The sequence below is a fragment of the Globicephala melas genome, chromosome 14 (assembly GCF_963455315.2).
Source record: "Globicephala melas chromosome 14, mGloMel1.2, whole genome shotgun sequence".
Classification (NCBI taxonomy): domain Eukaryota; kingdom Metazoa; phylum Chordata; class Mammalia; order Artiodactyla; family Delphinidae; genus Globicephala; species Globicephala melas.
In genome coordinates, this window is record NC_083327.1 from 73,513,234 (window position 1) to 73,538,137 (window position 24,904).

General features: G+C 38.6%; 1 protein-coding gene across 1 annotated transcript in view; it reads left to right on the forward strand.

Moving 5' to 3' along the window:
• The window catches only part of PLEKHG1 (pleckstrin homology and RhoGEF domain containing G1), a 223,313-nt gene that overhangs the window by 49,682 nt on the left and 148,727 nt on the right, over positions 1-24,904 (forward strand). Inside the window, exon 2 of the mRNA XM_030853164.2 lies at positions 8,612-8,670. The gene's annotated coding sequence lies outside the window, so the exon portion shown is untranslated. The remainder of the gene's footprint in view (positions 1-8,611; positions 8,671-24,904) is intronic.

The window sequence follows — 24,904 nt, forward strand, 5'->3', positions numbered from 1 at the left end:
CATGCCGTGGAGCAGCTAAGCCCGTGCACCGCAACTACTGAGCCTGCGCTCTAGAGCCCATGAGCCACAACTACTGAAGCCCATGCGCAGCAACAAAGACCCAACGTAGCAAAAATAAATTAAGTAAATAAATAAAATTTTTTTAATGTTGCTTATAAAATGTTTCTGCTTAGAAATGCTCATCCATTTCTATAGTTTCCTCCATTTTATTAAGTGCAGAATCTGCCAAAACTTTATTAACTTTCATAATCCCCTTCCTTCTTATTTCTGTCTGGACTCGAGGATCTTTGGAAAGTCTTGTCTTACTCATTCTAGTCCTCTACTGATGTACTAACTACTAAGCCCCAAATTTTAATATTAGAGTTATATTCTTTTTATGCTTTCAAGATCACACTGGGTAGCATGCTGTCTCTGGGTGTTGTTACTAGCTAACTCTGTGACAGTCCATTCCACTGACTGGAGGTTCCATGGGGGGTAAGAACTAGGTCTGTCCTAGTCACTGCTGTGTCCTCAGCACCCATGCCTGGTGCGTTATTGGTGCTCAGATGTTGGATGCATTCAGGTCATTTTAAGAGTAACACAGGTCTCTTGGGTGATAGGAGAGTGTTGATAACTGTATTATAGCATTTGCAATACAGCTACCATCCAGTCTATTGACTGGTATACATCCCTTGAAAGCCTGCTATCTTGTATACTGGTATACATCCCTTGAAAGCCTGCTAAGAGGCTCGGTATTTTTCTTTGTAATTCTAGTGCCTTTAACAGCACTTGAATGAAGGTCATTCATTCAAGAAACATTCACTACTTCACATTCTTGCCCATTTTCCCCTCCAACATTGAAAAATAAAAGGAAAATGGTGTTGGAATCCCCAGTTCTGTTTGGCCAGCTTTTTTAATAAAGAGGCCCACTTTGCTCTGAGAATGAAAAAGAGAGGGACACACAGGGGAATATGAGGAAGGGTCATCTACTCTGACTCCTAACTCTGATTCAGTATTAGAATTAAGGATGCTTTGTCAAGTCATTATGCCAGCTGTTAGCCTTTTTAAAAATATAAACAGCAAATGACAAAATCTAAGCTATGGGTCATAAACCTGGTGTGCAGAGTGTGTGTTGTCCATCTGCTTTTGGTTTCCTTTCTAAAAGATTCACAACCAACTTACCATTCAATATAGCCCAGATTCGGGAAGCATGCAGTATCAGCCTAACGTTTCTTAATAAAATATAAAGAACTTTAATCAGTTCTACATACACACAGCTGGTGTGTGATCCTGCGGAACCCAAGAAATGTCATTTCATCAGTCTTCTTTCTTTGCAGAATGCAGTGCCTGACAAGTCATGCAAACCTGATGTATTACATCAGAATTGAGTGGGTAGAACCTTCACTTGAACAGTTTTTTTCTAATGGATCTATTAAAATGCCACAGAAAACAATTCAACTTATTAAGAATTGCTTTATGTATTTTTCCCAAGAACACACCCATTTTGTAATATGAGATATATTCCTCAGAGACCTTGCTTTACCCACTTTATAAACTCCTGGCATAGTGCCTGACACACATCAGGCATTTACTATATAATTTAATCAAATTGTGGGTAAAACGAGTACATTTACTGGTTAGGAAACCAATAACTATTAGTTATTGAAAGATGTGCACCTCTTCTCAATAGTCTCCACTTCCAAATTCTAGGGTTTGGGGTTTTTTTAAGTGGTTGAGACCCACTGGATCTCTTTAGAAACATGCCAATTAGAGAGATCAAACAAAGGCCAATTAGAGATATCAAATTAGAAATAGAAGTTGAATTGAGTTTGCAAGTAAAGCTGTAAAGTGTCCATCTCCGGAGGTCTCTATGGGAATAGAAATGTGTATCTGTGCATAATAGATCCTAAATACTTGTTGAATGAAAAACTAAAAATTGAGTCTGAGGCATATAAATCATTGCCTGCTTGAATGAAAAATTTTTGTGATTGTTTAACACTCTTATTCTAAAATATTTGATCATTTAAATTTCCCCCCTCCACTCCCACTTTGGTCAGCCTGTTTCTATTGTGAATTCTGTAGCCGATGGGGTTTTTTTGCTTATGTCTGAACAATTATAAGTACGTATGGTATCCCAGAATCAAAACTTGGTTCTCTGAAACGACTAATAAGCTTTTGACAAGCAAAAGCTAAGAACTACAGTTCTTACTTTTGCAACTTTTCTGTATATTTCCAAATACATTTTTTCAAGTTAATAGCCTTTCTAGAAAAAGCAGTATATATTTTTAAAAGATATATTCTCCAATAATAACAAAAATTAAGTTCCTAGAAACATATTTGATGAAAGATCTTTACGTAGACACTGGAATAACTTTAACTTTATTGAAAAATACTTCTAAAAATCTAAATAATGGGAGGGGCATAAGATATTCATAGATGATCTCATTATTATAAAGATGTCAGTTCTCCCAAATGTGAATCCAGTACAATCCCAGTCAAAATTCAACATGTTTTTGGAACTTAGGTTGATTCTCAAACTTATACAGATCAAAGATCCAGAAATAGCCAAAAGAATCCTTAAGAAGAAACAGGTAGAAGGATTTAGAGACATTTATATTGTTATAAAGCCAAAACGATTTAGACACTGTAATTTTGGCAATAGGGATAAGTGATTAGACCAGTAAAACAGTATTTCTGAAACAGGCCCACATTTATATAGAAAACCTGTTATGTGACACAACTGAAACGCAAATCAGTGGAAAGAATAAATAAACGATACTGGGGTAATAGCTTATCCTTATGGAAAAAATGAAAATGGCACCTGCCTTGCAGCATACATAGTAATTAATTTCAAATGGATCAAGGACTTAAACACAAAATACACAATTATAAAACTTTTAAAAGAAACATAGAAGAATATCTTCATGTCCTTGGGGTAGGGAAAGAATTTATTACACAAGACAGAAAATCATTATACCATAAAGAGACATATATAACTGCACTGCATCATATTTAAGAACTTCTCTTTGTCAAGAGACTGAAGATAAACCATAACCCATAACAGACAGATGGATTTACATTTTGGGTAATATATAAACAACTCCAACAAATTCATAAGAAAAAAATAATTCAATAGAAAAATGGGCAAAGTGTATGCGCAAGTTTTTCACAGGGAAGGAAATGTGAATAGCCAACACACAAATGAAGTTATGCTCAACCCCATTAGTAATTAGGTAAATGCAAATTTAAACCACAGTAATACCATTTCTCACCCACCAGAATACCTATAATTAAAAATTTATGGGGGCTTCCCTGGTGGCGCAGTGGTTGGGAGTCTGCCTGACAATGCAGGGGACACGGGTTCGTGCCCCGGTCCGGAAAGATCCCACGTGCCGCAGAGCGGCTGGGCCCGTGAGCCATGGCCGCTGAGCCTGCGCGTCCGGAGCCTGTGCTCCGCAACGGGAGAGGCCACAACAGTGAGAGGCCTGCGTACTGCAAAAAAAAAAAAAAAAAATTTATGGTATTAGGTGTTGGCCATAATATGTGGAGTGAAAAGAACTCTCATATATAGGCATACATCAGAGATATTGCAGGTTCAGTTTCAGACCATTGCAATAATGTTAATGTCACAATAAATTGAGTCACACAAATTGTTTGGTTTCCCAGTGCATATAAAAGTTATGTTTATACTATATACTGTAGTCTATTGAATGCTTAATAGCATTTTGCCTAAAAAAACTATATACCTTAATTTAAAAATATTTTATTGCTAAAAAATGCTAACCATCATCCGACAACCCAGGGTTACCACAAACTTTCAATTTGTAAAAATAAGTAAATTAAAAAAATGCAATATGTTCAAGGTGCAATAAAGTAAAGCACAGTAAAATGAGGTATGCGTGTACTCTGGGTGGAGTGTAAATTGGTACAATTACTCTTGAAAAAAAATTGGCATTACCCAGTAAAGTTCAACATGGGTATGATGAACAACCCAGCAGTTCCAGTTCAAGTAAATACAATGTAGAAGTATGAATACAGGAGTCATGTACAGCGTTGCTTGTATAGGAAAGAAACATGGAAACAATCTAAAGGTCTAACAGTAGAGCGTATAAATATACCACGAAGTATCCAGTGAAATTCAAAGAAATACTCTCCATCTGCACAAATAATTACACTGCAAAATGGCATGGAGGAATCTCACTAACGTAATATTTATTTGGTTGCAACAGGTCTTAGTTGCAGCAGGCGGGATCCTAAGTTGTGGCATGCAAACTCTTAGTTGCGGCATGCGTGTGGGATCTAGTTCCCTGACCAGGGATGGAACCCGGGTGCCCTGCATTGGGAGCACAGAGTCTTAACCACTGCGTCACCAGGGAAGTCCCTCACAAACGTTATATAGAGTAGAAGAAAGTAAGTCACCTTGGAGCATGTATAGATCTGTTTTATAGTTCAAAAACACACAGAACTGATCAGAATGAGATTCCTCCATGTAGGCTCATTTTCATGCCCCACGTGTTTGCAGAGTGGCTACAGCAACTCTGGCCTCTAAATCCTGTCTTGTTCGTGTCTCATAGAAGCAGGAAAAGTTCTGCTTCCTTAGTAATTTTAATAAAATACCCCAGTTAGGTCTCATTGATCCCGATTGGTGTGGCTTGGGTCACGCGCCTATCCATGCACCAATCAGAGTAATCAGGGAGATGAAATATGATGAATTGTTTAGCCTAATTGATTTCATTCAGAGCACCTGGACTGATAGTAGGACAAAGGAGAGGGAAACGCTGGTATGGTTGTCAGAAGGAGGGTAGATGGATGTTGGGCTTCCAAAATTATAGAGGATAGTATTCCGCCCCCTTTCAGCAGCCAAATTAAGAAGGTTTGTATTTCACTAGCTACTGTTGCTTGCTTATGGTCTATGAAGGAAATGAGGCAGCTCAAAGAAGGGCAAGTGGAAGAGAGAAAGTGGTTTTTATGTCGAAGTGGACCTAGAGTCCAGAGTTACCTGGCATTCTTAAATCAGAATGGATAGACGTGGCGTGGCCCCCCAGAATGGCAGGTGTGGGGCAGGCGCTGGACTCCGGTGTGAATACAGAGATTCCTTTTGGAGTTACATGATCAAACTGTGTATCCCCTCAAAAATACTCGCTTTGTTTTTGTCTACTTGACCATCTATGTTACTTATTTAAGGAATACTTTCTAGATACTTAGGGCGTGAACATTGGGAAAGTTGCCCTTTTTTGGTCTCATTGCTATTGAGTACACTATCGTCTACACTGGTGTAAAATTCTGTGATTTCTGGTAGCCCCGTATGTGAGTTTTCACCCTCACTTGTTTCTTCTATGAAGTTTTATGTGTTTTACTCAAGAAATAAAGATAACAGATTTCATGCTTATGGGCAAGCTTTTGGGGCTCCTGTGTTTCAAATAGTTGACATTTTTAGGGAAAGTGTCTACGTCTTGGGTATTTGCACAGTCATTATCATAAGTAGAAGTGTTTTTATCGAACATGACTTTAAATTGTTCCTTGTTTAAACCCTGCCAGACTCAGCCCATTAAACCTGTTTTTACCTAGTCACTCAGTATCATCATCCTCCAAAGCTAACAGGCCTTTAATTTTGTCCTGATATAAAGAGTAAATGTGATCCCTTTTGTGACATTGATCCCATAGTTATTGTCAGAAACACTTGGCTTTTAGTTTCTCTCCTCCCTCTGTTGTCTGAAATGAGAGATAAGCTTATTTTAGACACTGTAGCTAAAAAGACATGGCGACATATTGGACTTGTGTCTCCTTTTTATAAAACCAACCCTGACATTTTATTTATTTTTATTCTCAAACTCACATTAGTTGTGGTGTGCCTATAGAACTTATTTTAAACACCACCTTGCATGTACTCCTGACTGTAAGTTTCACATTGTTCTTTGGCCAAAAGCAATAAAATGTGACCTGTTTTATCATGGGTCAGTGAAGTGTAATTAACATTTTCTTTCCAGAAATATAACATTGATGGCTGTTTATAACATTTCCCCAACCTTCAAGAGTGTAGTGAAGTGTTTGGGGGTATTTTTATATCAAATTCTATTTGTATTTAATGCTGTGAGTATAATCTATCCGTGCATTTTCACTTAAGGCCGGATAATCAAATATTCTTAATGTGTTTTTTTCTAAAAATTCTATCGTGAATTTATAGAACAGCCTCTGAGATACTCAAGTATTCACCTATAAATAAGCCTCTCTGACTATAAAAGCCTCTTACTGTTCTCATATTCCTATAATGGTACTTCACCTTCTACAGACCAAAAATATAAATTCATTAGTTTACCTCATATTGAGTTTCCTGGCTAGATGATGCTTTTTTTTTTCCCCTTTTCTAAAAAAGTACATTTATACTTCTCAGCATTTCTCATGAGGAAACCATTGTCCTAAAGATTTCCTTAAACATTTTCTATATACATTCTTCGAACATAATTTTTTTGAATATGACCTGTTTTCAGACTGTCTTTTTTTTTCATTTGTTTGTGACTGGCCTTTGCTACCACTGGACAAAAAGCATTGCTTTTTACGTATTTTAAATCATCTGATACCACCCTTCCTATTTCCAACAGGGTTATTTTTAGATATTTCTCTTGAGTTTTAGGTATTCAGCCTTGCACCTGCTGATGGTGGTATTTGGTTTGTTCATTTCCTTTCACTAATACTTTGTGAACATCTTTTTATTTTATTCCTGACTTTTTAGCAAAAATGTTGTCTGTTGGTTTTAGATCTTTTTAAAAATCACAGTAGGTGATCTTTCTATTTCTAGATTACTGAGAGGTTATCAGGTATAAGTGCTGAGTTTATCACATGCTATTTTGTCATCTTTGGAAATATGAATACGTGTTGATCTGACCTATTGATACAGTGTAAGAGATTTATTTATATAATATTTATAGAATAAGCCCAGTTTATATTGTTGTATCATTATTTTAATTTACTAGAAATCAAGAGTTCTGAGCACTTTATTTGATGTTCTTCCATCTTGTTTATCTAAGTGAAATAAACCTCTTACTTTTTTCCTTCTCTGTGTCTTATCAGGTTAGGTTATCTGATAAGCTTCACCAAACAAACTGAAGAGTCGCGTTTGTTTTATATCCTGAAAGCTTTTTATACAGTTTGGGAATTGTCTAATCCTTGAAGTGAACCATATTTCTTAGCCTTTCAGCTTTTATATTTCTGGTTCAGTTTTAATAATTAAATACCACCTTAGAAAACTCTTTCCATTGAGATGTTCAGATTTATTCACAAGGATCTTTTTATATGGCATTCTCAAGTTTATCATCTCTTCCATATCTGTGATATGTTCTTCTAGTAATTCGAGTTTCATGTTGGATTTTAAGACTAGATTTGCCTGAAATCTGTCTATGAGACATTTCATTCTATAATGAACCAGTGACTTTTTTTTAAATATCGAAATCAAAAATTCCTGCTTTTATTTTTTTCTGCCTTTCCTATATTACCTTTACTGCTGTTTTTGAGCTTAAGTTTAAATATGCAGTTTATTGCTTTGTTCTCTCCAGTTTAAAAAAAAACAAAACAGCTACTAGCGTCACAAGTAAAACTGCATTTCTTACTCCCCACCCAAAATGAAATTAACTTGCTTTTACCATCTATCCCCACTCATTTCCCCGTTTTTCATAACATGATCCAGGATTTCAGACTTAGATGAACTTAACTACTATAGTAATGTTTTTATTAGACATTTTTTCCAAAAATTTGGAAGTTTGCACACTATTTGGACTGGTTTTAGAATAATTAGCATACTTTATTCCCTATTTACTGCTTTTAATGCTTACCAGCCATGCTACTAAGTGACTACTTTTTCACTCTTTTTATTTGGATTCATCCCTCAGTCAAGTGGAAATATTTTCAAGTAACTTTTGTTCATGAAGATACCTATCTGACACATATCTAGGCACATTTGTTTTTCCATTATATAATGTCTGTGGTTCTTTCTTTTCAAAAATAGTGACCAGAAAAAAAGCAACCCCAGACTTTACCACATCTAAGCATTACTCCCATTAACTTCTACCTTCCCACCCCAAGTGCTTTGCAAAGATGGAAACTGAGAGGACTTATTGGCTACAGCCATAGAGAGGAGCTCAGGGATAGAGTGGCCATGGCCTTAGAAGGCAGTTCACATCCTGTGAAAGACTTGCGTTTCAGAGATAAGGATACGAGGGTTGAGACTGAGTGAAATCATCCATTCTCCTTCTGCTCCTTGGAGTTTCATCTCTCTTCCTGGTAAAGGAAATTCTTCTTGGCTCCTGGCAAGTCACTGAACTTAATTTTTAGCGCTATTGAAAGTTCAAGTCTTTTTTAGATTTTCTGAGTATTTCAAGGGAAAGGGAAAATCAAGATTGGACAGTAACTTTCTAACACCACACCCTGTAAGTTGTTTTTTAAGTTAAATTGTTATGATTATTGCTATAGGTCTATTATAGACCAGTAGCATAGGTGACTTTTTCCTAGGAAAATTATGGTCTTTTTGCATCCAGTCTTCCTTTTGCCCCTTAATATTGGCCCAGATTTCTCATCCATGTTCCACTGAAATCATTCTGGAAAAGTAAAAAGCAATTTATATTTTGTGTTTCTGCTACAGGTGGAGACGGATGTTAGCAGTTGGTGGGTGAAGACACTGGAAAGGCTTCAACCATAAAAGTGAGCTGTTTTCATTTTTTTACCACTTGAGTATGAAACATGCTAAAAGATTAATAAATTTGTAATTTAGGTTTGTTAGGTATTTTTGTGTAAGTACCCTCTAAGAGGCAAATTTATATTGTTTTTTTTAACTATTTTGTAAGACAGAATAACAAATATTATAACCAGAGGGTGAAATACAAAAGAAAATTCATATTTCAAAGTACATACATGAGGAATAAAAATGGAGTCAGGAAGAGTAAACCATAGTGTGACCCAAATTGGAATGATACCTTCCTGTTGGCGCGCTACTGCTAATGAGTCAGTCTCTTGGTTAATATTTTAAATGCTTTTCATTGGTGAGAAAAGTTCTTCCTGTTCTTTTTAAGTTCCTCTTTTTTCTTTAAGATTTAAAATCTCAATGCAATTTTGTGGTGGTAGTACTTGAAAAACCACAGTGAACAATAAGAGGGAAAGGAAGGAGGGAGATATACCCTTTTTTTAAGGTCTAGGCAGTTATTTTATTCTGTTTCTCCTTTCCTAAGTCCTTTAATTTATCATACTCTGACCACATCATAAGCTATTTGGCAAGACTTGAAATGTTAAACTGACATTATTACTCAATTCCATATCAAATGCTTACTAGAATGGAAGGAATATGTGAAGAAACTCAGTCCTGGTAAGCACAGCATTATCCTTTTACTCATTTATACTTTCAATTCTACACCAGGTCTTTTTTTTTTAACCAAACAGTAAAATAAAAATAACATTAAAGCATAAGTGCAACAAGGGGTTAGAGTCTGCCTTTAACTAGCACAATAATCATGCTTTGTTGGAATTATGAATATTTGATACACTGCATTATTTTTGTTGAGGTACTCAGAGTTATTACAAAGACAAATGGTATTTTAATGGAGTAAAGATGTCTTTGCTTGTATTGGAGTTCAGAGTCCATCGGTATTTTGTTAACTGGTAAAATAGTGGTTTTCTTACCGCAGATCTTCATTACTGGCAAGAAAGTCCTAGAAGTTCTTTTGTCTAATGTATGACTAGAATGCTGAGTAGCTTAAAAATCAAGAGTCTGAGGTCCAGAGCTGACTTACCCATTACACACAGTGCCTGGGGCCATGATGCTTTTAGTGGCCCATGAAAATGTTTTAATTTTAATTCTTTCCCCAAAAATAAATAGAAAAAGAGTGAATATATAATAATGAACCCAGCCTGGATTATATTTTTCTTTATACCAAGGCAGTCATAAAATATAATTTTTAATATTCTTTTTTATGGAGGAAGGGGCCTCAGAGCCCAAGAAAATCGTCATGTGCCCCTACCTGGATCACAGTCAGGCACACCCTATGTATGTGACAGATTCAGTCATCTGAACGCTTTTTTTTTTTCTTTTTTTGAAGTGGAATAATCATTTCTTTTTCAGAAATGATTACCTTCTCTGGAAATGCGTATATAGACTTGTCTGCTCACCAGAGAGATACATGGTTCGTCTCCAAAGAAAGAAATGACATCTTGTTAGGTTAGATAGCTGTGGTTATTCATGATGTTTTCTTAGAATAAAAGAAATATTTTCTCTCCTGAGAGACCCACTGATATTCTGTTTGCTTTGTAATATGATACGCAAAATAAGGGAAGGGGAAGCGGGAGTAGCTCAGGATTCTTTGGTCCCATTTTGGACAAGCATTTTTGCCTGAGAAGTGTGTGTTCCATGAGAACAGTGGCGACCCCTGCTCCTTGCTGCTGTGGGCATGTGGACTTTAGCTCTTAGATCTTCCGTGGTTGCTGATCTGTGTTACTGAGTACATGACATTTTCAATTACCGTGACCGATCCGGTTTTGTTTGTTTCTGAAGCCATGATCTAGTGTTGGAGAAAATAGCTTTGTCAGTCTTCAACTGCAGTGACCAGATAAGAATAGCTTATAAAAGTCACTTGTTCATTTAAAGTAAGTGTGTTGAATGTCTGATGAACTTCTTTTTCAAAACTGGTACCCACTCAAATATAAACTCCCTCAGAGCCAGGTCTTTGCATGTTTTGCTTGTTGCTATATACCCTAGAAAAAGCCAGACATAAGGGAAGCTCAAATGTTTGCTGAAAGAATGAATGAGCTAATTTCCTTCTTTAGAAAAGTCATGTTTCCCCCTCCCGAGAACTAGGGCTCCAGGCCTCTGGTTTGAGGTAACAACCGTGGAGATCGGATACTGGAAGGGCCACATCTCCAGTGCCTGGAGGGGTGGGTGACCCTTCAGTGGTCAGCCTCCATCTCGAGACTCAGTTTACCCTTTCACAAAAATAGCTGGGTTAGAAGGAGCTTTTTTACTTTTCTAGAACTTTTTTTTCACTGTGCCGTGAGGCTTATTGGATCTTAGTGCCCCGACCAGGGATCAAACCCATGCCCCCTGCAGTGGAAGCTTGGAGTCCTAACCACTCGACTGCCAGGGAATTCCCTTCTAGAACTTCTTAAAACAACAACAGGAAAGGTATTCTGATGGCCTTCTCCACCTTGGTGCCCCCCTAGACTCCCCTCACCCCATACTATTCTCAGGCTGGTCCAGGCCACCCCACGCTCCCTCTTCCTAGCCCTCCAAAAGGAAAAAGTACCCCTGTATTTCTAAAACAATTGTTTATTTTAAATGTAAATACATATAATTAAATTGATAACCCCCCCCCAAATCATGTTATACTTCTGGAGTGTTCTGAAATTGTTTGGGGTATATAAGTGAACCGCAAAACTTCTAGTTCTCAGACTAGCAAATATCTGGGCATGTACACAAAAATGTATATGGTACATCAGTATAAAATAATAATCTACCAGTTTGTTACCCACAAGCTATAGATAAGAACTGTTCTCTCCAGGGTAGTAGACCAATAGATGCCATTGGGTACCAGTTGATCAAATTAAGCTAGGAAAACAAGAGAATTCTAGGGAGAAGCGCCGCTCTCTCCAGCTAATTTTTGAAAAATCAGAGGAGTATAGGCCTACTTTTCACAGTTTTTGACCCCAAAGGAATTAGAATGCATTATTTTCTCTTGGTATGATGTGTGTGTGTGTGTGTGTGTGTGTGTGCGTGCGTGTGTGTGTTTGTGTTATTCAGCTTCAAGACTATATCTTTGATGAAAACTATTACATATAGAATGGATAAACAGCAAGGTCCTGCTGTATAGCACAGGGAACTATGTTCAATATCCTGAGGTAAACTGTAATGGAAAAGAATATGAAAAAGGATGTTTATGCATATGAATAACTGAATCACTTTGCTGTACAGCAGAAATTCACACAGCATTGTAAATCAACTATACATTAATAAAATAATTTTTTAAAAAGACTGCATCTTTGAAATACCACCAAAAAGGTATGTGTGTACCCATACTCATATAAACATATTTTTTTTCCTGAATAAACATTCCCATACATTTTATTCTTGGTGTCTTTTTGTCCAGGGATTCACCTGCCCTGGTTCTTTGAGGAAAGTGCATCAGGGGTGGAGTTTAGGAGCACACAGCCTAGAGCTGCCCGAGTATCTGAGAGATGCCACTTAAATGTTCCAAGGTACACACCAGGCACCGGGGTGCTCGGGGCATCCTTTACAGTTCTTGCTAGCATTTTCTGACCCCTACCATGTGGTCATGCTCTTCTCTGGAGGGAATAAACATCACTCTGGCATCTTCCATCCCTAGCTGAGGACTCTCACGGCCCTTTCATGAGCAATTGCAGGAGGCCCACATGCTCTGTGGTACCTCAAAAGTCTTGAAGCTGAAGGCTTTGTGGGGTTGCAATACTGTGGCTTATTACCCTTAAGACTTACAAACAATGCAATGAAGGATGCTCAGTGAGGAATCAACACTGCCCAGCCCTTTACATATCCTGTAAGTGACCTTGCCACTGTGTTCCAGGAAGTGTTTTACTTAAGGCTGATAGATTTATTGGAAGGCAGCTAATAGAAGAGTTATCGGTGGCTACAGCATAAATGATTGACATTGTGAATAAATAACTAATTATATTGCACTAGACATTGCTAATAATATACCCATCTGGTGCAATTCTTGGCACTAAGCTAGAGGACAGGGACTTAATGCAGTGGGATCTTTAAATAGTCATTGAGATGCTTTTCATCAGTTTTCTTCCATTGCAAAATCCCTTGATTATCTCTTAACATGGAGCCGTCATGAAAATAATTTTTAAAGGATAATCGAAAATTAAAAGTGTTATAATAACTAAATATAATGGTTACAAAAATATAGCACAAAATTACACGTTCAGAAAGACGTACAGATTTGGCTTTCTGAGTATGGGCACCTCTCCTCTATTAAAAAATACCTCCTTTTGGGCTTCCCTGGTGGCTCAGTGGTTGAGAGTCCGCCTGCCAATGCAGGGGACATGGGTTCATGTCCCGGTCCGGGAGGATCCCACATGCCACGGAGCGGCTGGGCCCGTGAGCCATGGCCACTGAGCCTGCACGTCGGGAGCCTGTGCTCCGCAGCGGGAGAGGCCACAACAGTGAGAGGCCCGCGTACCACAAAAAAAAAAAAAAAAGTCTCCTTTTAAAGAGTTCCGGAGATGGGTTGCATAACAGTGTGAATGTACTTAACACTACGGAACTGTACGCTTAAAAATATATGTATTTTACCACAATTAAAATTAAAAAAATTTTTTTTAATATCTTCTGGAAGTTTGCATACCTTAAGCTGGTATAAAGACTAGACACCGTTTGGTGGGGGGGAGGGGTGAAGGAGGAAAACTTCTTCATTGTAGATCCTTCATTGTATGAGGGGAAGTCCCCAACCATTTTTGAGAGAAAAAGGACATAAGTTTTTTTTTAAAAAAAAAAAAAGGTACTTGTTTTCTCATGAAGGGTTGACCTTTGGAATAAGGAACTAGTTCCTGTTCCTGGCATTGAGTATAAGAGGATTCTCAGGACAGTATGTTCTCAATTTTGTGGAATTATGGTAATAGGTTTCTGTCAAAAACAAGGACGGGGAGGGGGGCTTCATGGTCAAATAAGTTTGGGATTTAAGCAAGGTTAATGATTACTTTTTCTGCAGAGCCTTTACTATGCTGCCCTGAACTGTACGTCTTCAACAAGGAAGTGTTACAGGCAAGGTTCTCAGACTTATTGACATGGAATTCCTCCTCCCTCCCCAAAGCCCCCTTCCCCACCTGCTAGTTTTTTGACCTATTACTGTGCTGCTCTGTGGAAGATGGCTTGGTAAATGTCAATGTAATATGGAAAGAGGAAGTGACCAGCACAAACACAGAAATGGGTTTTGGGAAGAAATATAGACGAATTGAAGCCCTAATTGTGACGTGTCTCGGTAGAGGAACCGAAGAGGACATTTGGAGGATAAAACTCTATACAGTGACTCCAAGAGCTCCATCTGGATAACCAGTAATGGAACCAGCCCTGAGTTTGATGGTGAGGGATTCCCTCCCATTTTGCTCTCCCCTCAGACTGACCTGTATGTTCCATGCATGCAGCTTGTGAAGCATCTTGAAGCATTCGGCTAAGCCACTGGCAAAGGGATCAGGGATCAGCAAAGGGTGACGTTCAGTGTTCTGAAATCCTACTGTGGAAGAAAGTTTCCTTAAACCTTTTTCTATTAAACTGCCTCCAACTTAATAACATTTGACAGATTCTGAGGGACTCCTTATTGGAAAGAGGTAGCATAAAATTACTTAGCATAGGTTGTTATTGATACATCATGAAAAGTGATCTGTTTTCGAATGATCATTTTATAAATGAATGTCTACTTTGTGTAAAGCAGTAAGTATTGTGAGGGATGCAAAGACAAGAAGTCAAGGCTTCTGTCCTTGGAAAGGTTGTAAAGTACGCCAGAGAAGGTAAAACACATCTAACAAGTAACCTTTCTGTGAAGCAGTATGTGATAAAAAGAAAAAAAGTGGTAACAGAAACTTAGAGTACCAAAGGACCTAGAAATATGATCCAAAGAGATGTACTTCCCATATAAATTATTCACTTGTGAATGTCCCATGTCTTGAAAATAATGCTTATTTTCTGTTGGGTACAAAGTTATCAATTAAATCAAAATCATTTAACTGTTATTCAGATTATCAGTATCCTTACTTAACTTTTGCTCTATTTGACCTGTCATTTTCTGAGGGAGCTGTTTTGGAACTTAATTGTGTTGAGTGGATTGTTAATTTTTTCTTTTAGTTCTATCAGTTTTTCCTTTGCATATTTCAAAGCTGTACTTTAGATACACAGAGGTTAATAAGTTATTCAGTTGTTATGTAGCTAGGTGCAAGATAATTGTTGTGTTTTGGAAACCAGATAGAATACCCAATCCCCATGAAGTATGGGCTCGCAGAGGGTTTTTGAAGGTCTCCTGTTTTTAACATCTGCCGCTGATGATGAACCTTGGATAGACCTGCCCAGGGCTTGCAAAGGGACCATCTAATAGACACGGAAAGGCCGTCACTTAAAATGTCAGAAGAACCAGATGAGTCCAGTGGTGCCAGATCTGCTTTTGGCAGCTGTAGATAGTGAATCTAGTGTCTGGAACAGACAGTTGGTTGTAATATCTGAGAAACTTGGAGAAGCACTGGACCAGATTCACCAAGCTTAGGAAGTCCGTACAACAGAATTATCCACCATAGCTTTAGGTAAGCAAGGCCTGTATTCATGTTGACTGAATAAAGCTGACATCCCCTCCGCCTCTGCCTTGGCCCCTTGCTTCCTGTCTCATTTCAGATCCCAACTATTGCTGTTTCAGCTGCATTTCCAAGGTATGCATAATTTTAAAATCTGTGTTTTATTGCCTTACACCATCATGACTTTTCTATGCCATAAGGAAAGCCTGTTCTGGAGAGGCAGATTACATTTGTGATAAAGGCTTTCTAGAGTTAAGTCAGGTATTAAAGCAATCATTGTGTTTTAAATTGAAAGACGGGAGTTGCAATTGATCTTAAGTCCTGTATTAAGTAGAGTATTTTCTTTTAATATTCTTTGTCTTAAAAAATGTGGAATTGGATTTCTTAAAATGTTGTAACTTCATATATATTCCTTTGATTTCTAAAGCATAGTCATTCAAAGATAAACAGAGTTTAGCAATTTCACAAGTCCTCATAAATGGAATATTATAGCAACCAGGCTCTTAGGCAAATGATCACCAAATCCTTTTTTTTCTGGTCTCTCTTTTGTTTCTAAACTCTCCGTCTCATTTCTAACTCTTTTCTGAGTGTTTTCAGTTGGGGATCTCCCAGTTACCTCTAAGGCCACTTATTCCTAAAACTACCTTTTAACTCCTATTTGAGGAAAATAAAGATACTTTTGTGCAGGCTTATCATTTCACGTGCACATTTGACATCTTTCTCCCTTCCTCCCCCACCCCCCACCTCCACCCCTGATACCTGATTTGTCACTAGATCTCCCTAAATTTACTTCCCTATCTGTCTCAGCCCTTCTTTTCCATTTCCACAGACTTCAGAGAAGGGAAAGGTGAATATCTGAATGTTTGCCACATGCTACACATTATATGCTTTTTCTTATTTCATCCTTGTAGCTTTGTGCAGTTATCATCATGAATTGGGCTTCAAGGTTAGGAGACTGAAATTCTCAGAAATTTAAGTCATTGCCCGAAGTCTCACAACCAGTAGTTTTGAGAAACAGGATGAGTTATAAATACCCAAGTACAAGTACAAGTCCACCATCTTCTTTGCTGCCCTGGAATGTGGGATACCGCCTGCAGCTCAGCCATGCCACGTACCTCTGTGGTACCACATCGGGGCAGAAGAACCAGATTCTCTTTCTCTCTGGTTTTTCCAAATTCGTGAACCTCCAGTTCATGCTGCCCACCAGCCTGGTCCACCCACAGGGCTGGGTTAATTATGTCAGGTGTCTAGTCTAAAATTCACAGGGATACATTGTTCCTTGCTCCATAAGCTCTGACCTATTTTTGCTTTTCATCTTGAAGTCAACTGTTCTAGAAAAGTCTATTTTTTGCCACCCAGAACCGTCTCCACTCCTTGGAGTTGTCATGAGGGAAACACCGTGGGTTCTGGGGTCAGTTGGACCTGGGCGGCTCATCTCCTTCCTGGGAGGCCTCAGGCACATTTTCTGCCATCCTCAGCTATAAAGTCATGACGATAAACTCACTACAGTCTAGCTGTGGGTCCAGAGAGTGCACGTACAATGCCAGCTGTGGTGAGAGCCTGGCAGGCTCTCAAATGGAGCTGGAGGGTGATCGCAGTAATACTATTATCGAGACCTTATCTATCCTCTTAAACTCAGTTCAGGTTCCTCCTCCTTCATAAATGACTCCAGCCTGATCCTATCTGCTTCCTCGTATATAAGTTAGCTTCAGAACAATTTTTTTAGCAATTTTAATTTTGTAGTGCCTCTTGACACTGCTTTGTGGTCTTAAAAATCCTTCTTGAGTGTTGTTAATTCCTGCTCTAATGGACTAAAAGTTCAAAGGCAGGACTAGGTCGTATGCATATGATCTATAGCCTGGTGCCTGATGTGTAACTAACTATTCACAGACTCTTTGGATTCAAACTTAAGAAGGTTCACATATATTCAGATGGAATCAGTAGCCTGCGCGTTGGTTTTAAGTACAGAGGGTTCCCAGGTAAATGTCTTCATGTAGCATGATTAGCCCAAATTTCTTTGTTCGTAGTTCTGAATGTGAAGAATATTGCAGAGTAAACTTTGAAACTCCAAGAAATCTTACTATCCAGTATTTCTCACAAAACTGCCTTTTAAGCCCTGGGCAATCTTAAAACATGGCTGTATATACACTCATGTTTTATTTTCTTGGAGAACCTCCAAGATAGGAAATATTCTAATTGTCTTCATAACTATTATTTTCTAGGCCTAAATTTTTTTCTTGGGCAGATTTTCATTTTTCTTCTTTGCCTCTTCAGTCCAGGTAACTTTTTCTCCCCTCCCCTCCTGGCCAGGTTTTCCGCTGGGACAGTCTGGTGGGGAGGATGTTGCTATAAAAAATAAGCCTGAGGAAGAGTCAGAGAAGAGATCATTTAGAGATAAAAATGTGGTGGCACTTTTAAACTGAAGGGACCATTTTTTTCATGATGGGTCTTCTATATTTATTTTATTATTATTTTTTAATTAAAAAATCTCTCTATTTGAAAGACACAGAAGAAAATAAACAAGATAATTCACAAGCTGGGAGAAAATATAATATACATATATGATAAAAATATATAAAGAGGGCTTCCCTGGTGGCACAGTGGTTGAGAGTCCGCCTGCCGATGCAGGGGACACGGGTTCGTGCCGCGGTCCGGGAAGATCCCACATGCCGCGGAGCGGCTGGGCCCGTGAGCCATGGCCGCTGAGCCTGCGCGTCCGGAACCTGTGCTCCGCAACGGGAGAGGACATGACAGTGAGAGGCCCGCGTACCGCAAAAAAAAAAAAAAAATATATATATATATATATATATATATATATAAAGAACTCTAAAAACGCAATAATAACAAAACATCATTAAAAATTAATAAAAGATTTGAACAGATACTTCACTAAAAATGAGATACAGTTGGCAAATAAGCAAATGAAAGATGATCAACATCATCATTTATTAGGGAAATTCTTATTAAAATCACAATTAGATCCCAGTTATTTGAATGCTGGTGTGGGTACAGGGCATTGTACACTGCTGGTGAAAATGCAAAATGGTTCAGCCATTTTGGAAAACACTTTAGTAGTTTCTTATTAAGTTTAATATAAACTACCATACAACTCATCAATCTCTCAGATATTTACTCAAGTGAAATGAAGATATAAATCCATACCAAAACCTGTATGTGGATGTTTAGAGTAGATATATTTATTAACAATTGCCAAAAAAGTGGAAAAAACAAAAGAAAACAAATATTCATCAGCTGGTGAATGGATAAACAAACTATGCTACATTTGCTCAATGGAAGACCGCTCAGCAATAGAAAGCAACGAAATACAGGTATTTTTGGCAACATACATGAATCTCAAAGGCACTAGACTAAGTAAAAGAAGCCAGATTCATATACAGACTACATATTGTATGATTATATTTATATTACATTATCACAAAGGCAAAACTACAGGGATAGAGAACAGCATTACCAGGGGATGGGGCCAAGGATAGGGAATTGACTATGAAAGGGAACACGGGAACTCTTTGGTGCAATGGGAAACTTCTATATCTTGATAACTTGACAGTAAAGGAGGTTACAAAATTGTATGCCTTGTCAAAATTCACAGAAAGGCACAGCTAAAATGGTGGATTTTGTTGTATACAAATTGTACTTAAATAAAATTGGCTAAAAAGTAATCTGTGAGTGGAATGAGATTGAGTGGGGAAAGTTATGAAACAAGGTTGGCCATCAGTTGATCATTGTAGAAGGTAGATGAAAGGATGCATCATTATTCTGCTCTGTCTACATTTATATGTTTATATATATAGTTTTTTAAATAAAATCTGCAAATACAGTTTAGTCTTAAGGAACTGTGTTTTAAATTAATGATAAAAATAACAGGGGGGATTCCCTGGTGGCGCAGTGGTTGAGAGTCCGCCTGCTGATACAGGGGACACGGGTTCGTGCCCCAGTCCGGGAAGATCCCACATGCCGCAGAGCGGCTAGGCCCGTGAGCCATAGGCCCGCGTACCGCAAAAAAAATAAATAAAAAATAACAGGGAAGTACAGTACAAGTCAATTTACTGAAAATAGTTAATGACAAATAAAGAATTACCATTAAGAATTATAGGTAGATATAAGTTGTAATGATGGGTCTTTTAGCTTTATTTAATCACCCCGTATTCAGAGCCAGTTTTTAAAACTCCATACTTTATCATTTTAACTGGAGGTTTGGGGACCCTCTCTTTCAACAACATAAGTATTGGCAAAATAATCATTTGAAACACGTTGTAGCCAAGTTTCACCTGCCAAGGTGTGTGTTCCATCCTAAATTCACATTTAAATGCATTTGCAAAGTCTATTTCTAAACAAAATGCAGATTACTAATTTTGGCAATATTTTGCCTATATGGAGAAGTTATTTATTAAAATGTTTACTTAAGAAAAAAGTCTCCTTTGTCTTCAGGCTTAAAGTTGTGAAATTGAACTGCGTGAGAGCCTTTGGAAGAACCCTTCCCAGGGGAATGGGCTTCTTCCTTCTTGGGGTCAAGGTGAGGGGGTGAAGAGTTGGGAACCACATCCCCCCGCTGTGGAACACCCGGCTCGGTGCATTAATTCTCTGCTCTGTGCCCACCTCTCCCTTGTCCGTCCAGGAGGCGATGCTAGATAAAACCCCAGAAGGTGTAGAGGCGCCGGCTGACTCAGCACGCACCACCACTGGGATCTGGGAAGATCTCTCTCTTAGGAAAAGAAACTTTGCAAAGAAAAATTTCAAAACTTCAACAATTTTCAAGAATATTTGAACATTCAAGACTAGGATTCTGTAGGGAAAGACTGGGACGTAATAAGGGTTCCGTCAGTAACACCATGAGTATACACAGCATATGTTACACGCAGGCAATCTTCAATTTAAGCCTGGGTTGTTTTCCAAAAGTTCATTTGAAAAATATTTTGGAGTGTGTTTTTTCCTCATTAGATATAAAGCTATGTGTGGGAAGTCCTCTGGCAAACAGAGCCTGTTTAACCCATACTGTACCTGGAAAGCAGTTCAGGGCATTTTGGTGGCCGGTTGCCAATACTAATGTTCTTCCCCACTGTTCATATAAACAATTGCGATTCCAATATTTGTAGAACTTCTCACAGCTAGAAAATGTGGCATAAACATTTTTATGAGGCCATGTGTCTTGATATCAGAGTGTAGAGAGACACATATTAGCCATAAAACTATAAGTCATACAGACGTGAGTAATGGTGTATAAGAATGATTCAGGAGAGCTTCGTCAACATATCAAAGCAATAATAGAAGCACATTACAATTATATAGCACTTTCAAGTTTGATATATTTATAATTTATGCCAGTTTGAATTTTGAAACTCTAACACCCAGGCATTCTTATTTACTTTGTGTAAGAGTTTAGGGGGAATGCTTTGAAATGAATAGTAAGATGGGGCCTGGTATCCTGAGAGGAGAATGAGGAGAATGTAAGAATGATGCCCTGTGTGGACCTCTTAGGGAGAGGAGGGAGGAGTAAGTGATTCAGAAGTGTGAGCCAGGGACTTCCCTGGCGGTCCAGTGGTTAAGGCTCCACGCTTCCACTGCAGGGGGCGCAGGTTCAATCCCTGGCCAGGGAACTAAGGTCTTGCGTGCCGCAGGGTGCGGCCAAAAAAGAAAAAAGAAGAAGAAGAGTGGGCTGTAGAAAGGAGGAACATGCAGATCATGATAGCCCTCCTCCCTCATAAATCCCAAAGTGAGAATTGGCTGGTTATGGTAATAGTAGGTTGAAGGAGAGAAGAAGGGGGAGGGTAAGGAAATCTTTGCCTTTCAAGTCGCCATCTTCCCAATCAGGGTTACCCCCTGGTCTCTGAGACATATTCTTCCATAAAAACACTGATAACCTATGGTTAGATCCCACATTTGAGAATCATTATGGGTTAAAAAGCTTTTACAGGCAAAGCAGCTGGGAACCCTCTATACCAATAGAACCTGGAACACATTTTCCTGTAGAAATAAACAACCATTTACCAGGAGTCTTTTGGAATGTGCTCCAGTTTTAAATTGGTTCTGCCTGTATGTGTAGAGTTGAGTGAGCCTGAGAAGCAAATAGTAAAATGCTGGATTCTCATGGGGGATGTAGGGGTTTTGCCGTTGGAACTCAATGAACTCTTGTACCTCTTTGTATATCTAGAGACCAGTCTCAACTGTGTGTTTCTTAGACACAAAATAAAATTTCTAAGTTTTCCACATTTATGATTTTTATGAACATGAGCTTTCCTATCTGAGAAACTTTAAACACTTATGAAAATAAGTATAATACTCATGGGGTCACTTTAGAAGACAAAAACCAGATGGTAAGAGGTTCGTTGACATGACCGGCTGACCTGCTGTGAGATATTGAACACTTAAATTTATTTTTCTTCCTCCATGATCGTTCTTCTGAATATCTTGAAAGACATCCAAGAAAACTTTTTCTTCTAATTATTTCCAACTACTTCTTGGAAGTTCATTCGGACTTACAATTAAACAAATCATCTATGCTTTGGGAGCACCAATTTAAACATCCAATGTTTGTATTTATATAGAGAAAGAAGGTTAATTATCTCTCCCCACCACCAGGTTTTAGCCTAAAAGGCAAATTATTTAGTTTTGCTCCCTCTTGTATATTGAGCAGTTGCTCAATAAATGGGTTAAATAATATGGTGTCTTGATTCAGGAGAATGTGGTTCCCAAATGAACCATTTAGAGAAAATAGGATGTGACTGTGAGTAGGAGGGACAAGGGGGTGGATGCCTCCGCAAAACAAGCTGTTGTGAAGGGAGAAGTGGAAAGTAGATGCTGGGTAAGCAACCGAAAATGCCCATGAAATTGAGGCAATTATACTTAATTGTTGCAGTTTTATTTCTAAATAAAACATAATTCTGAGTATAATCTTTCCATCCCTGGCTCTTATCCCTACATACTATTGCAGACCGCACTTCTACAAAGTTCCTCAAGTTATTTCTTGGCACCTTGGAGGGAGGGGAGCACATCTCATATTATGAACAGCTGTGGTCTTGTCTTCCTCTTCTGATCTAAGTTGCTGAGCTCTCCGTGACTGGAAGTGCCTGACATCCAACCAGCGCTGCCATCCGGAATCACTCACGCACAGAGCCCACCCGAGGCCAGTTGGTGCTTTGCTCTTTGGAGCATGTGCCAGAGTCATAGTATATTGTGTGCAGAATTGGGGCAGATGCTTCTAAATACCTGATGGAGTTTTAAGTGAAAATTACTCTGTTAAAAAATACTTTCTGCTCTCTATTCCTCTAGCTTTAGAACTCAGACATAAACTATAGATACAGGGCCTGAGGAACGTAGTCCAATCACTGAAGGATGGCTTCCAGGCTTCTGCCTCGGACAGCTGAGTGGGGCTACGGTATAACCAGGAGGACAGGCTTCTTGTGGTATTTAGCATCCAAGTTACATAGATCAATGTAGGCAATTTTGTTACCTATTTATCCTTTATAATGCTGTATCTAGAGGAAAATGAGTCCTCCTTCCACCCTGGCAGCACTCTGGATAAAAGAGGCAAGTTATGTAAACATAATGCAGACATATAATGTGGACAATGTATTAAGAGGGCCAGATGTTCCACTTTCTGCAGTCTGATAGAGTTGTAGTTGTCTAAAGTAAGGCAAGATATTCAGATTGGAATATTGCCAAGAGTAAAAAGTTTAAGAACAAAGGTAAACTTGGCCTTCCTCTCAACAAGCTGAGGTCACCACAGGATAACACTGGCTTTCCCCTTCAAGGGCTTCTTTTGTCTGGCTCTGTCCAGCAGAATCTCGTGTTAGTTCTCCATCCCATACCCCCTCTGCTCTGTTGGTCCATTTGCTGCTGACCTATAACATCTGTTTGTCATCTTGCCTATTCCGGAAGTGCCCTTCTTCTCTGCTTGGGGTAGAATTCTACCCTCCAGATAACCAGTACGCCTGGTGTCTCCACCCATCTCTGTGCTCACCTCAGCCATACCTAGGTGTTAATTTTAGACACCAAAAAGATCTAGTCCTAAATACCTCACGTTGCTTATGAGGAAACTGAGGCACAGAGAAGGTTGGCATCACCACCAAATTTGCGCGGCAAGTTTGTGCCAGAGACTGAACTAGAAGCAAGGTGTCTTGTCTTCCAGCCCAGTATACCAACTGCATTTATAAAATTCTTTAGTTTTTCCACAAAGGTTGTATGTATATAGATACACACACACACATATTGTTTTAAACTGATGAGCAATAAGAAAGATGGACTTTTAAAAATTGATTTGCTATATTAGTCTGTTTAGAGCTGGGAATGCCAACCATTCAAATCTTACAACATGAAAATTGGGCCTGTTCAAACATATATTAGGGCTGGGTTTGTATCACCTTTGGTCACCTAACTACTAAGATTTCAAGTTTCTAGCATCCCAACATCAGACTTTCAAAATCTTGAATGGCTGTAGACATGACTTTCAAAAAGGATTTCCACCCATCGACTTTATGGATACCTAGTCTTTGAAGCCTAAGAAGGCTACTTGTTTCTATTATCTGTTCAGTCAAGTCTTTGTGTTTTCAGCAAACTTATAAGAGACAGCAATATGTTGTCTTATTGCAGCACTAAAATGGGGGTTGGGCAGAGGAGACGTCTTGTAACACACAATCTAACATTATAAAGTATCTTGGGAAAGAGTAGTTTGAAGCACAGTTTCCAGCGACAACCTCCCACAGTATCATTCATTTTCCTTGTTCATAGCAGTCTAGTTTTTCCTATTTGCAACAGATGTGTCTAAACAATATGTTTTATTAACTGAAACAGAAATATTTTCCTGCATTAAAATGACCCTAAGATCACATTGTTTTCTTTTGTGTAAGGAGCGTACGCTGCTTGGGAACATTTAGGGAAACCGAATTCAGATGTATGGAAAGATAGGATTCACATGTATGGAAAGATAGGAAGTGGTGAGAAGCAGAATTGACCCTCCTTTAGAGCTCAAGGTGATGTTAAATCCACCAACAATAACAAGTAAAAATACTATGTATTGTTGTCGAGTGCTACCTGTCCCTTGAAAAGATTTCTCTATCAGCAGATACTAAAAGGTTTTAAGACCTCTTGTCTATTTTTGAGATGTGTGTCTAAAGAGACATAAAGAGCAGAAGTATTTGAAGATTGACTTGTGTACAAGAGTGGCTAAAATACTTGTATACAAATAGGTCCTTCCAGGAATATGAAAGGGAAGATGGATTCTGAAAGCGTACTTGCTGTTTTTTTCAGCTGGCTGTTGTCAGGTGTGAGAGTTTTTCTATGCGTCGGGAAAGGCTCCCTGTGCCCACGTGCTGCTGTGTCCTGGTGCTTCTGCAAGGACTGAACGTGCACCTCACTGCTATCTGTACCTGCCAAGAAAGGACGTAAAGCACTGGCTGCCCTTCCTGTAACTTTTCTGAGAACAAAATAAAAAAGTATCATGGGAGCATTAAACACCAGGACACCTTCTAGACAAAGTGCAAAATGATTTGGTTCTTTACGGCTCCCTCAACTATTTTTCAACTCCCAGTAGTCGAGTTCCAAAGAAGAAATTGTGGTTTTCTCTGAGAGCCAGAAGTTCCCTTTATACATTTCTGGGTTTGGGGGGTGATATTTTGAGTTC